We start from the raw sequence: 13,790 nt of genomic DNA on the forward strand, positions 1-13,790 counted from the left end.
ATTGAATCTTAAAGGACAGGCTTTTTAACAAATTGTGTTTCTCCGTTTGGGTAAATTTCTCCTCAACTCAAGGTTATAAGAACTTCTTTATGCATTCAGCTTTTACTGAGCACCTATTATATGCAAGATTTATGCTATGTATTGGGGATATTTGGCAAAGTATCTTGGTTTGTTTATCTGAAAAAGGACAGTAATAGAATTCTCCGAAGCTCTTCTAATAGGTAAGATCTTTGATTCTGACCATGCTCTGAGAAAGAATCAAATCAAAGCTGTACCTTCTCTTAGAAAAATTCCCTGAACAGATACAGTGCTGAATTTCTCAGGATATGCTTTTTGCTTATCTTACCCCATCACAACTAGGGAGTACCAGGGAGTGCTTAATTCAGACCTGGAATGGAATATATTATTTGAACTCTCTTTTTCTCAGCAGAGGTACAGGGAGCAAATCAGCCAAGCCCATGAAAGAATCTACAGTTGACCCTTGAACAATGTTGGAGTCAGGGGTACTCACCTTCTGCACAGTAGAAAATCCGCTTGTAGTTTACGGTTGGTCTCTCCGTATTTGCTCTGCATGCGAAGATTCAACCAACCCTGGATCGTGTAGTGCTGTAGTATTTCCTATGGAAAAAAATCCGTGTATAAGTGGACTCATGCAGTTCAACTGTGTTGTTCAAGGGTCAAGCGTATAGAACTATTTTAGGCAATCCGTTTTCTATTTATTTTTTGCTATGAACCTACTTCTGTATTTACAACTTTAGATTGAAAAGCATGTATATAATAGCTATTAAATTGCCCTTCTGCCTTTCCAAATTGGACAAATGATACTTTGACTAAAAAAAATAATGTGTGATGCTTTTCCATCCTCTGGGGGGCAGGGAGTGGGCCGGGGTGGGGGGGAAGCGGAAGTTAAATTCTAATAACAAGATACCAAAGGTCACATTTCCAGGCATGAGGCAAGCTCCAAGGACTAGCTCCCTGTCTGCAAGTAATGCACATTATTGTGAGGTCCTGCAGTTAGGATTTTAGGTGCCTTTACATGTTCCAAATCCACCAATGGTGGGACTGTGAATAGGTACGTCCTCTTTGGAAAAAAGTTTGGCATTCCTGTTACATTTGAAGATACACCTACTGAATGATCCAGAAACCTTATCATGAGACAAATACCCTAGAGAAACTTCTGCACGAGGATTCCAATGTACAGGAGCAAGAACGAGTTTAGCAGCAAAATGTAAACAGCCCGAATGTCCCTCAGCTCAGGGATGATAGAATGGATACATCACGTCATGGTTACATAATGTCCTACGACAGCAATCAGAAGAATAAACCTCAATTATGCACATCTGTGTGAATGAATTTCACGAGCATCATGTTGTTCACATATGGTAGGACGCCATTCATACAAAGTTCCAAACGAGAAAACTAAGCTATATTGTTCAGTGTTAAAAATATGAAGAAGGCCAACAAAATGATTACTATGAAAATCAACATTCTAGTTGTGATTAGGAAAGAGCACAGGGGTTTGGGGAGGCTAGGCAGGCAATATGTATTGTTTCTTGGCCTGGGTAGTAGTGGCAAAGGTACTTCACTGATTACTATTAAATTGTGTATATGTTTTTATGCACTTTTCTGTATGTCTGTTATATTTCAAATAAAGAAAAAGTATCTCCCTTTCTTGGAACTGTCTTCCAGTGCTTTTGACTTATGCCTGTCAGGGTTTTGTCAGACGTGCTTCCCTCTACCCCAGATGCCTGGGTATCTTCACACTGTCAGCCAGGGGCTGCTGCTGCGTTTAGCTGTGCCGCAGAAGGCAGAAACGATTAGCTGATGATGTCCTTCCTGTCATCAGCAGAGCTCACATTTTTCCTCGTGTCAGTGCCTCAAAGGATCCACGTTTCTCAGGAGGATCACTGTCCTGCACAGCCTGCAGCCCACTGACAGCTTCCAGGGCTCTGCCGACAAGGCGATGGTGCCCATACGCATATGAAACTATGGGGCGTAGAAATGCCGTGGGGAGAAGAGTAGGGTTCGACTGAAGGAGAAGAAGAACTAGGGGAGGGAGCTGCTGATTCCCCGCCCCGCCCCCCCACACTGCCATATGCTGCCAAACACTCCCAGGTGAAGAAACACATCAGAACTAACACAAAGGTGTGGTGAAGTTAATTGAGTTCATTCATTCATTCAGCAAGTATGACTGATTCACTACTGGTGCTCAGAACAGACCCAGCTGTTGGAGAGATTTAGAAACACAAACCATACCCTGGGGAAGTCAAAGACAAAATATAGACAGGCGAGCAGCTGCATCTTCTGATGCGCGTGATGAGAAACACAAGCAGGGGGTACTAACGGGAGATGGGGTGTATCTAACGGGAGGTGGGGTGTATCTAACGGGAGGTGGGGTGTATCTAACGGGAGATGGGGTGTATCTAATGGGAGGTGGGGTGTATCTAACGGGAGGTGGGGTGTATCTAACGGGAGATGGGGTGTATCTAACGGGAGATGGGGTGTATCTAACGGGAGGAAGGGAACGTGGAGGGGGCGCAGCTATTTGGTTGGTCCACAGACAGTTTGAACTCACTGTGGCCAAATCTTAAATCATCATCTTCTATCCCATAACCCCCTCCTCCCCCTGTATTCCCAACCCAGGGTAAGGCGTCCCCATCTTTCCTCATGAGAACTCAGGAGTGGGAAAAACCAAGCAGAAACTAGGAGTCATGTTTAGATGTGGTCTCTCGCCTGCTGTCTCCTTCAACAATCGCTAACGTTGGGCTTCAAGGACTGCCATTCGATAACATTCTTCTGGACCAGAGGTCTGAAGAAATGGAGAGCTAAAACAAAGAGTAGCAGATGGCAGTAGCACCAAAATCTCCTCTAGGGAGCGGCTCAGTAGAAGACATGAGGCTTTAGATCTGTGGACCAAAGAGACTTGCAAACACTGAACCTCACAATTTGTTAGGGTCACCCACTCAGTCACAGCAGTGGGGCAGGATATCCCACATGGATTGCCTGTCCAGGTAAGAAGACCAAGGGCATGGAGAAGCAGAGAAAATCTTGCGTTCCTAGTGCACAGGCTCACTCCCAAGGGAGAAGGGCTGAGCTGAGCTGAACTGAGCATGCCCAGTTCTTCCCAAATTCACCCATTAAATGTCACTCTACCTCCCTGCAGAAGGAATAGAATGCAAAAGGTGTGAGTCCAGGAATGTGCTAGGGAACCCCTTTCTCATGGAAACCCAGAGTGTAGAAAATTGAGTCCTATTTTGTGAAGGTCTCATGACTTTGTCTGCTTTTCTCCAAACCCACTGTTAAAACAACTGCCTTAATCCAGACTTTCTTTAGTTACTTGCCTGAATGACTACTTCCTGCCCAAGTTGATTCCTGAATCAATGTTGCAGACTAAACAATCTTTATAAACACCAACCCAGTCTCATCCTTTTCTACCTGAAAATACTTCCTTGGCTCACCTCTGTTTTCAAGATCAAGCTCAAAGTCATTTGCTTGAGACATAAGGTTTTCCTTTAATTATATTTTGCCAACCTGCCCAGATTCATTGTCTGGACACTTTGCCTGCATGTATACTTCATTCCAGCCAGTCCAAACTACTGGCAGTTCCTGAGACAAACTTTGCCCTTTCGTGCCTCCATCCCTCCTCCATCCTTCTGTCTGAAATGATGTCTTCTCCCTTCTCTGCTTCAGTAGGTGCTTACTTAGCCTTTAGAATAGTGCCACTCCCATTGACTGTCACTCAGCACCCTCTATCTGAATTAAGTTATCCTTTTTCTAAGCCCCACAGCGCCTTGTGTGTGCCTCTGTCATAGTAGATGTCTCACTAGTGCATTTTTTACTTGTTATTCTCTCCCTTTGAACTGTGAACTCATTGAGGAAGAAAACAACACTTATTTCTTGTATAACCAGTGCTTAGCCCCAAGTCTGACACAGATTTGATGCACAGAAAATGTGTGCTGAAATAAATGAATGAACATAATCTCTACCGGTCATTCTTGTTTTGATGTTCCATGATTTAATGAACCTCAGGCATCCTAGGAAATGAACAGAACAGCTACTAACGATGACCAGCTGGGAAAAAAAAATAACTGACGTCTGCACATCCCTTTCTAGTTGACAGAACCTTTTTTATTTCCTCCCTTCCCTGTTCCCTCTGAACAATCTTACCCTAAATTCAGGAGCCATAGAAAAGGGCAGAGAGAAAAATGGAGACAGTAAGTTTAACAAATGCTAATCACCTACGCCTGCTGACCAAGCGGCCTAGAGTCTGAGCACTTCTGTTTCCCAGCCAGAGCTCCTTCCACGCTGTGATGGCAACTAGCAGGAAGGTGGGGCAAGGTGGCTTCATGAACCGGTGGGTTCTCCACGCTGGGCATAACACGATAGCCAGGAGACAGGACCCTCGAGGACACTGTCCCCATCCAGCCCCAGGATGGCCCTTTTCCTACATGATTCCAGCCGATGTCCTGTAGACAAGTCCCTCCCAATTTTCATCCTCTTTTTCCCACACGGAGCTCTCACAATCGTGTGATGTATGATTACTATGGACCTCATTTTTTGTGTTTTATTTTTCGTGGAATAAAAAAATTGGAAGGAGACCCATGTACTCAGGGGAACCAGGAGTGGGACCCTCTACTCCGCACGGCTGGCTTCTTCCCTCCTTCAATCGTTCCCTAGTCTCCGTCTCTTTATGTCTGTGTCTCCCAATCTCACACCGAATGTTCCATATTCCTTTATAGGCTGTGTTTCTATCCATAAAACATAAACTACAAAACATCCTCAGTGCATTTACCTCTGGAAGCTCTCTTACCAAATATATTATATATGCTTAATTCTTAACCTATACATTCCACTGTTTTAACACAATAAATTCTCTTCTCATCAACATTATACCTAACTTTTGAATATACATGATCTCATTTAATCTGCTTAACAACCCAGCCTTGTTGGTCTTACTATTATTGCCATTTACAAATTTGAAACAAACTCAAGCTCTGAGGGAGTAACGGCTTTGTTTAAAGTCTCTGAACAGATAAGGCGTCAAAATGAAACTAAAACGGCAACAACCAAAGCAACAATTATGTATTGAGTGGCTTCTATGGGCCAGGCATTGTTCTAGGCACTTGAGATACATCAGTAAACAAAATAGATAATGCATAATATTGGGGAAAAGAGAATGTATTGTATTAAAATATTGGAATTTATAGGGTAAGAATCACATATATATATAATGCATTTGATAAGAGATTTTCTAGATCCCATCGCAGTTAAGAATTAAATACATGTAATGCATTTGATAAGAGATTTTCTAGATTCCATTTGTTTCTATTCAGACAACAAACATAAAGAAATTGTAGAGAGATTTAGAAGGCGATAGAGTAGGGCAAAGGGAGTGTGAAGTATGGGGGGTGGAGGCGGATTGTAATTTCAATCAGGGTGGTCAGAGTGGGTCTCATTGAGAAGGTGATATTGGAGCAAAATCTTGAATATCGAAAGGAAGAGTGCTCCAGGCAGAGGAAATAAGAGGTGCAAAGTGCCGAAGGCAGTACCAGGACTTTTGGGTTCGATGGAGGGGCGAGGCCGGTGGGCCGGAGCAGAGAGAGCAAGGGAGAAAGTTGCAAGAGATAAAGTTGGAGAAGTCATATGGGGTGATGACTACATAAGGGCTTGTGTCTCAGGCCTCTGACTCCAAGTCCAGAATTATTTTCACCATTTAACCAGAAGAAATCAGAAGGAGCTCTACGCATCAAGAAAGAGTTATTACAGTTGAATATAAAGATGGAGTCCAAGGTTTATCCTGGACCATCTATTCATCCACATGAGAAAGTCTGGATGCCATTTGGATTCTAATTACTTTCATATTCCATCAGGTTAAAGCAATTTATGCATTGTGGATAAAGCACTAGTCACTTCTGCATAACTTTTAATGAGTTTGACCTAGCATCAGCATGTATTTCCCCCTAGAGTGAACACAGTTTAAATCTTAAGGGAAAAGTAGGAAATATTTTGAAGTTTCTCCACCAGTCATTACAAGAGTTTATTGGGACCTTCAGTTTTCTTGCCTGTGCATTACTGATTTGAACCAATTCCTTCCTACGTTGCAGAAGAGCAAGAAGCATCGTCTAACCAGAGCTCGAATTTGGGATGTCCCTGACCTTCACTTCAATTTCATTTCCCCAGGGAAAGAATTGGGAGGTACAAAACTTACTTTACCATGGTGATCATAAATTGGCAGGAAGATTCTAGCTCCTAATGACAGCTGAATAAAATGATGTGCTTGTGTCTGTTGGAGAGAAATGCCTTTATGCACAGGCCCCAACGAGAAAGACAAACGCAAATTCACTCAGAGTGGATACCTGGGGAAAGTGGTTGCCTCCCAGCTCTAATAAGTTTTACTTTGCTGCAGGGCAGCCCCAGTATAGCCACCACACGGGAAGTCTTTAAATAAGCATTTGCACACAAGGCACACTGAGCCGTTGCCTTCAGTATTGACTTAGAGGTTTATGACAGTCTTAAAGGCGAGTCACAGCACACAAACTCCAAGTTACTCTGTTGAAAAGGGAAATTTAGAGGACAAGACACAGGCAGGATGGGGATATTTTTTAAAGCTTACTCTCAAGTATAAATAATTTATAAACTTCATCCTATGTAAAAGTATAATCTTTTCTTCTGTGGGCATGGGCTCTGAGGTCAGACTTGGGTTCAAATCCCAGCTCCATCTTTATCGGTAAAGAAGTCAGAACAGTGGTGACCTCCAAGAGGTGAATGACTGAGAAGGACCACAGGCACCTTTCTGGGGGGATGGAAGGGTTCTATCTGGGTCATCTATGCATGGATTCCTGCAAATGTTTACAGTTATTGAGTTGTACACTTAAGAATCGTGTAACTTACTTTATGGAAGTTATATCTCAATTAAAAGGAAAAGAGGGAGAGGAGGAGGTGGAGGAAAGAAATGGAATGAGCTTCCCAGAGCTAAAAGTGTTCAAGCAGAATATGGATGACTATTAGGAATACTATAAAGGTCTCTTTGCATTAAGACTTTAGGATTTAAAGATCCACGTTGGGCTCCTCACCTTGGTAAACATATAGAGGATATTCGGATTAGAGCAGCGCTTCGGGAAGAATGGTGTAATGCTGGCTGTTTTGTAAGGCAGAACTCGAGAGAGATTGACTGAGCAGGAGATTTCTGTAATGGTCTAGAGATTTCTGTAATAGTCTAGAACAGGGTTTCTTAGCCTCAGCTTTATTGCCATTTTGGACCAGAAAATTCTCTGTTGTGCAGGACTGCTTGTGCATTACATGATGTTTAACAGCATCCCTGACCTCCACCCACTAGATGCCAGTATCACCCCTGCAGTCATAACAGTAAAAAATGTCCCCAAACATTTCCAAGTGCCACCTCCCAAGGAGTGGGGAGCAAAACTGCCCTTGGTTGAGACCATTGTTCTAGAAGATCAGTAACTCCTAATTAACAGGGGGCAGTTGGGGAGGAGAACACCTGAATCCCCAAGAGGGTCTTTAAAACTAAAGATGTTCCCCCTCCAAGCCAGATACCAGGGTCAGCCAACTTGATTCTCAATCCCTTTCTCTGTGATCCAGCTTTAGCCAATAAGATATAAATGGCAATCTTTCTACAGGTGCTTTTCTTTTTTTCCACTGAAGTATAAACGTGATGGCTGGAACTTCAGCAGCCATCCTGCAACCATGAAATCAAAGTCAAGAGAATTCTAGATACTTTGGTGCTGACATTGTGAGTGACTGGATCCAGTGCCAGCTATCACCCATCTGCAGACTTTTCAGAATGAACAAAAAATAAGTAAATAAACCTGTTTTGGTTTACATCACTCTCGTCAGGATTTTTGTTATTTGTAGTCAAGAGCATTTGTGATCAATACCGTTTTTTTTCAGTCCTTCTCCACTTTCACCATGAGGATCACTGAGGTGATCCACAGTTACAGATAAGAATGTGTTATATGTCTCAGGAATGGAGAAAATCTTGGTCTAGTTTGGAGACTCCTAGCCCTAGCTGCAATCAGAATCTCCTTGGAAGCTAAAAATAATGATGATGATGATGATGATGATGCCCAGGTCCCACCCCAGACAAATTAACTCAGTCCACGTGGGTGAGATTCATTTACCATTGTGTTCAGCATCTGTTAGCTACATCCTTCTATCCAGATGATGGAGGGTCCAAGTGGAGTGATGATTCAGTCTCGATGTCAAGCTGAGGCCTGTTTCCCACATTCCCAGCCCCACTAGGCAATATGATGCTTCAGCTGGTCCACGCTCTCCTTCTCAGCTGCCATATCCCCCTCTTCTCCCTCTTACTGCACTGGCTGCAATCTTCTTAGTGTCAGGGTAACATCCTCCTGTGTGTCTGCTCCTGTGGGAGTGTGTCTTTACTGCATTCACCATCATTTCCTGTCCTGCAGAACACAGCATCTCACTGAGAGTGATCAGGAACCAGGTACCAAAGTTTGGATCTCTCTTCACAACCACTGCTTTTAGCCCCAAAGAAAGATGCTCAGAAGGGAGCCCCTTGGCACAAGTGATGTTCGCATGAACCCTGACTACAGGGACCTTATTTCTGCATCCCAGCCGTGATGGTCTGACATCTCAGAAAGAGGGGCAGGAGAGCAGGGTGCTTACGGGCAGGGCATGTCCGGATCCTGCTGTGAGCAGGAAATAGTGGTTAAGAGAAGAAGGTGAGATTGGGCAGCTCTGATTTCAAATCCTTCCTTTTTGTCCTGGAACAATTTACTCAACCCGTCTAAGCCTCACATGCCAAAAGGGAATAGATTACATAAACAATGCATGTCAGGGTCAGGTATATAGTAAGGACCTAGGGCACTATCACTCCCAAGGGCTGAAAATTCGGTCTTGGAGGGCACAGATCTTAGAGGTTACAAGGATCTGTGGTCCACCAAAGGGTCACAGTACATAAACAACAATTTAGCACATCTGTGGGATTAAATTTCATGGGGGGGGCAGTTAGGAAAATGCTATCATAAAAGGCTCCTTAAGGTGCGGGGGACGATAATGGAAAAAAGGCCCAGCAACACTGGATCAGAGCCTGTTGATTAATGTGTCTTTGGTTCCGAACCCTGCATCCTGCTGCTACCCACACCCCCCTCGCCGCCGTCCTGATGCAGGCAGGTTGCTGGCAGCGTGCTGGAGCGCTGAGCTGTGTCGGGCACCAGGTTCCATATCTCTCTTTGTTTCTTGTTTTACAAGCTGATGACCCATGAACCAGCAGAAAAAGCACTTACTTTGAACCTGATGGACTGTAGCTTTTCTAGGATTTATTTCCAGTCCTTCATCCGCATCCTTCACTTTATCTCGTATTAAGTTCTTTAGCTTGTACACTTCCCATGTGTTTTTTTTTTCTCCTGAAACCTCTTTTGATTGTCCTTAAAATGGCCTTTAAAAAATCCACAAGGATTTATTCCTCTCTTTGGGGAGCAGTCCCCAGAGCTCTGTGAAGTTAAGGAGATTGTTCAACTCTTACTTCTCCAGCATGCTACCGCAATTCGTAGGTGGAGGTCTAGTGAGTTTAGAAGTACAAGCTCTTTCCAAAGCATGGCCCCCAGGAAAATTACCTTGAGTCAGAAAAGCAGAAATCAAACGATACCCAGAAATCAAGAAGGGTAGATATCACACTGGACAAAACGCTTGCCCTTTCTTTGATAGGAATATGTACATTTACTACAGAGTTACAAATCCGCTCATCCAACAGCTCTATTCCATTTTCACGCTACTGCATGGCTTCATTTCCCTATTTGTTGCTTTTCCTAAGGGTTTTTTTTTTTGTACTTAACAAATCACATTTATCTAAGCACCTTATCATCTCCCAGGTTCTCACTCTCACCTTGCTGGGAAGATGCTAGCTATCTTCCCATGTTGATATTTTAAAATTCAGCATTAATTACAGTAATTCCTTCTTCCCATCCATATGGGCACATGCAGAAAGAAGCAAAAAGTTTGTTTTCTTTCCTCCATGAAAAGCCTAAAGAGCGTTTTTTGGTAGTTAACCTTGGCTAACTACCAAATTAGCCAAGATTGGATTTAATTTCTTGATTTGGGAGATTGCCTCAGTGCAAGAATATCTGTCTACAAGTTAAGGGAGTAAATAAGAGTAAATGTAGCATGCTTAAACATTCAGAATGACAGAGTTCTCTTTGTTGTTATTCGAACCAAAACCCAAAAACAAAACAACAACAACAAAAAACAAAGGAGGGAGGAAAGTGGTAGAACCATCACCCATTAGCTCTGTCCTAGTCCCAGAGATTCAAGCGCCAGAGTAAACATTAAATTCTGGAATAATGCAGTATGTTCTTTTTTCTTTATAGGCCATCGATGGAGGGCTCTGAAGATGCTCATTTCTAGAAAAAGAAATAGCTACTATCGACTTAGAACCATCAGTGTGCACCATCAGTGCTAGGCTCTCTGCTAAGCACTTTGTATGAATGATCACATTGCACTATAGCCGTGCTGTGTATGGCATAAATTCTGTTCTTATCTCCGCTTTAAAGATGAGGAAACCGAAGCTTAGAGAGGCTAAGGACGACCTTGCAGATAGCTGAAGGGATCAGGTCTTAATTACAAAGCCTGGATTGCAGCTAATGGTTTGTTCTCAAAGGCCAGGGCTGATGGTGATGATGGGGAGGTGTCCCCTCCCTCTCCCGCCTCCCGCACACCTTACCCTTTCCCCCCTGCTTGGGCAGCCCAGCGTAACCCGGGAGAACAGCACAACCCCCGGCAAACAGACACGTCACTGCAGTGCTGTCCAGACCAAGCAGGACCTGCAGTACAACTAGTCCAAGCTTTCACGTCTCAGATCCCCCTTCTGACCCCGCCCTAAGCTCCGGACTGCACACCCCACTCCCTTTCTCATTAAGAAAAAGGAGGTGATCAGGGAGGGACTCCTCCTGCCTGTTGCTCCACACCTGCCAACGAACCCAGGCTGCTGCCACACTCAAGGCTCCAGGACACAATGGTGACACGACTGTCCTTCACTCGGCTTCTGAGAGCCACGTCCCACATCCCAACAGTCACCTCGCTCTGCGGATCCCGTCTCAAAGATCCCCACCCCGTCCCCACCCTTCCCCGTCGCACGTCTGTAATTCAGGCCCTTGTCCACTCTAGGCTGGACCACCGTCTCACGCGGCACACGGGAGTACTCCCCTGGCCTCTCCTTGCACGACACCGTTATCTTTCTTCAACTCAGCTCTGGTCCCACCACTTCACTGCTTACACCCCGGCGGCGCCTTGGAGAGGAGGCATCCAGGAGACCTGTGGAGAAATAATCCCCGTACCTAGAAGGACCGCTTTGATAAATGGAAAATCTCTCCTCTGTCCGCTAGATGGCGCATCTAAATTTACAAAGCAAACCTCAGAGCAAGCCCTTAACTCAAAGCACGTATTGTCTACATTTTCTTTATAGTGATTACAGAATTTGTCACACACCACTCACTACAATGCAAACACTAATCATAAGAACACTTATTCAGAATGTCAATTCATATATACAGTCGGTGGTCAAGGATCCATAAGATCAATTTTAAGATCTGAGCCGGCAATAGGTCCCCCTACTCCATCCATCACCACACCATTTCTTTTGGTCCTGGGAGATACATTTCTTAGCTCTCAGCCTGCAGATGCCCAAAGTTCAGCCAATTTTGTAACCAGTTCTAAGCAAAAAAATTGGAACCAGTAATGGCTCTGCTTGACCCAAACTGTGGAGTAGATTGGTGTGACCTTGACATTCCCCAGGTCTCTTCTCTGATCCTGAACTTCCCCTCCCTCCATTCTAAGACCAAAAGCCTTTGTCTTTAGGGAGTCAATAAACTCCCATGCTGGGGCAGGTACAACTGTTTTTACTGCATAGTAAGTGGCGTTTATAGAAATATACTAATATGGTGTTCCAAGCCAAAAATCTTTTAAAATGATAATGAGACTATTTCTTTGTAGGTGGAGATGCATATATGACTCACTTCCATGAATTCTGGTCTGACTGTATCTTATTCCTTTCATTTTGTTTTGGTGCCTGCAAGAATGTCATCTGAATTCACTCTTAGTCTCAGTTCACTACATAATTCACTCAATTCACTACATAAACGTGAGCGCTTCTTTATGGTCACTTGAGGAGAGAAAGGTGCACCATTCACACTTTAAAGGCAGGCATGGTCCACTGTAGAAACTTCACACATTAAATAAGCCAGGTTTGCCACCATCAGCCCTAAGACATTAGCAACAGAGAAGCCCCGTGCAGTCAACAGACTATTGAAGGACGTTCTCAGACAAGACATCAATTTTCTTCAGCCATCACAGGGCTGGAGTTCACGGTGAGGTCAGTCCATCAACCAGGTTTTGCCATATGCCCCTGGAAGGTCACAAAGCTTATGCATAGTATTATAGGATAATACTGTAAATAGTATTTAGCTATTACTATAAGCTATTACCTAAAATTAGTATTTGTTTTTCTTTAAGACTCAACTTAGATGCCAGTAAATGTTTCCTCAGCACAGTTCAATTATCTACTACTACACTTAATGCAGTGGATCATAATTGTTTATGAGGTTGGTTAACCTCCGGAGGGCAAGGATTGTGCATTATTCCTCCAATTACCCAGCATAATGCCTGGAACATAGAAGGAAGTACAGTAAGCAAATGGATGAATTATTCAAGTAATAGGTAAAAAAAATAAACTGTACATTTTCTGGGGGAGAGGATCTGAGTCCCCATTTTTGTGGGTTGGGACATTTCCCAACTTTTATTTCACAGCTGATTTGTGTTTATAGGTTAAAGAAACTATTGGATTCCATCTATGTGACAAGAAATAACCAGATGACTTACTTAGTCAGTTTAATCAATGGCTGAGCAAAAAAGTAAAAATCATTCTATAAGGTCTCAAAAATTAATACATGATAACTTACATGACATTTTAAGTTACAAAATGGTCTCAAATATATATATATTGGCCATGCCAGACGGCGTGCAGGATCTTAGTTCTCCAACTGGGGATCAAACCTGTGCCCCCTGCAGTGGAAGTGCAGAGTCTTAACCCCTGGACCGCCAGGGAAGTCCCACAAATGTATTATTTCTTTCCATCTTACAACAACTCTATTGAATGGGTTAGTTCAGGGGTCATTTTACAGATGAAGGAATTGAGACTCAGAGACGTTAACTGACTTGAGTTAGTGAAAGGTGGAGTCAAGACAAGATCTTCTGATTCCAAATCAATGTCTGTCCTGTGACACCACTGAGCTCATTGACACCCCACCCCACCCCAGCCTTTCAGGTCTTGACCACTGGCTACTTGACTACTTTGGCCAGTGGACTGGCTGATTTGATCAGTTAGTGTGACAGTTCCAGGCAAATAAATTTGTTCTCCTCTTGGCTTAGCCATTTACAAGCTGTCAGACCTTGAGCAAGTCATCAAAATTTTGTCTAAGCCTCCAGTTTCCTGAAGTCGGGATGAAAGGGTAAAGTCAAGGTAAATGTATTACCTAACTCTCAGGTGGTTAGAGAGAGGGTTTAGCATCTTCCCTATCATCATTATAATAACAGCAATAGCTGCCATTTATTCCATTCCGACTGTGTACCCTCACTTGTTTTAGCCCCTGACATGTCGTAACTCATTTCACCCTCAAAACAACCAAAAGTAACGTAGGTACTACTATCGTACCCACTTTACAGATGTAGAAACTGAGGCATGATAAGGTTAAGTAACTTCACCACAGTTACACATCAAGTCAGTAGAGAAGGAAGGATTAAAGCTCACATAGTTT

At 43.5% G+C, this 13,790-nt stretch overlaps 1 protein-coding gene across 1 annotated transcript in view; it reads right to left on the minus strand.

Moving 5' to 3' along the window:
- Positions 1-589: 589 nt before the first annotated feature.
- Positions 590-13,790, minus strand: part of PLPP4 (phospholipid phosphatase 4) — a 440,221-nt gene continuing 427,020 nt past the window's right edge. The window contains exon 4 of the mRNA XM_061192677.1: positions 590-618. The gene's annotated coding sequence lies outside the window, so the exon portion shown is untranslated. The remainder of the gene's footprint in view (positions 619-13,790) is intronic.

This window comes from Eubalaena glacialis, chromosome 1 (assembly GCF_028564815.1).
Source record: "Eubalaena glacialis isolate mEubGla1 chromosome 1, mEubGla1.1.hap2.+ XY, whole genome shotgun sequence".
NCBI classification, from domain to species: domain Eukaryota; kingdom Metazoa; phylum Chordata; class Mammalia; order Artiodactyla; family Balaenidae; genus Eubalaena; species Eubalaena glacialis.